Source organism: Biomphalaria glabrata, chromosome 17 (genome assembly GCF_947242115.1).
Source record: "Biomphalaria glabrata chromosome 17, xgBioGlab47.1, whole genome shotgun sequence".
NCBI classification, from domain to species: Eukaryota; Metazoa; Mollusca; class Gastropoda; family Planorbidae; genus Biomphalaria; species Biomphalaria glabrata.
Window position 1 is genome coordinate 28,257,006 of NC_074727.1, and position 2,160 is coordinate 28,259,165.

Genomic DNA, 2,160 nt, shown 5'->3' on the forward strand with positions numbered 1-2,160 from the left:
CCATCTTTTAAGTCCTTAGATCTATAGACTTATTAGAATTGTATATACTCTGAGTAAATGTATATATTTGCTTAACCAGGAGGGGAATTGGGATGGGGTAAACAATGTTCCACTTTTGTTTAAATTTATGGTCATGTCATTAGTTAGCAAAAGTCAAAGCAAAAGACGTTCAAGAACAACAACCATCTTCTTGGCCTCGGGACCATTATGAGAATATATTTATAAACTCTGAGTAGATTTATACATTCACTTAACCATGTAGATTTATACATTCACTTAACTATGTAGATTTATACATTCACTTAACCATGTAGATTTATACATTCACTTAACCATGTAGATTTATACATTCACTTAACCATGTAGATTTATACATTCACTTAACCGTAGAGATGTCCATTTATGGTTCGAGATGACATCTCTTTTATGAACCATGTGACCCAGGAAAAGATTTTATTCCGAGGCCAGGATGAGGAATTGGCTCTTCACCAACACCTCTGTCTGGAGTCCCCCTGCGTCTAGATGATCATTTAATCACATCCGTCTGGTCGTGGGACACGGTCCCTTGAGCCAATGACACGGGTTCTCTCGACCAGTGCTAGGCAGGATTCCGAGCCCACGGGGGGCCCTCCATATGCCTATAATGTCCCACTGACCTCGTGGGGGAGCTATCACCACCCGTATGGTCTCCATTGGGAAACAAAGCAATGGGGGTCTTGGACTGGTTAGCAAGCACATCCCCATCACGTGCAGGTACACTAGCTAGCGCATACAGTGGTAGCTCACTGGTCGCCATGTTTGCTCATGTACTTAGCCTTTCCGCTTCCCCGGGCTGACGTTTCCACAGAGGTGCCACGCTGAGGTGACTGGAGCATTTCCTCCACATTCACTTAACCAGAATTACCAAATTATTTGGGGAGGGGGTGTAAAATCATTCCATTTTTTTTTATCTATTAATCATTAGTTATTAAGAGCAAAATAAATGCTCTGGCACAAAGCTTAGTCAGCTGTACAGAGGAGGAATTGTCTTTATTTTTTTATTTTACTTGTTCAATGGCAAATCCAATAGGAATGTTGATTATTTGAACATCAAGTGGGAATTGATTTCAGTGGTTTTTTTTATATAGCCCTTTTTTTTTTTTACTGGTAAGATTGAAATCTATACACTGGGTCCCTCAATTCTAGTGAGGGCTCAGTCTTCCTCAACATTGATTTGTATATACGTTAAACTTTCCTGGTTCATTATAAACATAGCATTCACTTTGGACTTTGAGAGATAATAATAATAATAATAATAATAATGAAAGCACAAATTGCATGTCGCCACAGTGCAGCGCCATTTTGAAAAAAAAAAAAAAAAAAAAAAAAATCATGTTTATTGGTTGGTTTAAGTTTTATTAAAGGAACATAAAATGGTAATAAAAGGCTTGAATTTTTGTCCATGAATAGACTGTGAATCTATCATAAGTGTTTTATTGTGTTCTTACGAATTTCACGTAAACCCTGAGATTTGTTGATCAGTCATGCAGTCAATGAATTTTCTTTTTGTCTTCTGTAAATGTTCACAGTTTGATTGTAAATCTCTCGCTTTAGAATAGATGGCAATGTTTGAAAGGGGTAAACTATGTATAGACATTTATATTGGACCACATTGCTTTGGAATTTAACTGTTTCCTGATGTGGTCAAATATCTCTTCAGAAAATTTGCTTTTCATTCCTAAATGTCTCTCTTTAGAAAGTGTTGCCATCGTTGTTGTTGTTTTTTTCATTGTAGCTTCTAAACACAACTATGTTTAAGTGAGACCCCAACAAAGTTCTGCTTCTGTTCTAGGAATCCAATGTACATTGTACAGTAGAGTTTCATTTTGTGTCATTTATTGACATTCAACTGGAATGAACAGAAGGATCAACTATGTAACCTTGACCTCATTCTTGACATCTGCTACAGTGAGTTGTTGATTTGGAGGTTTGTGTGGAGCTGTTAGTCATTTGTTTTCAACTGACCAGTGGGCCTAGGAGAATGTCCAGACCCAACATGAACCAAGGTCAAGGTTTTTCTCTTAGTTAATTCTTTTGCTAACTTCATAGTTTTAGTCATTTTGATTTGATGCTTACCAAAAATAAGCTATTCTTTAGTAACATTTGATAGCCCCTTAATTT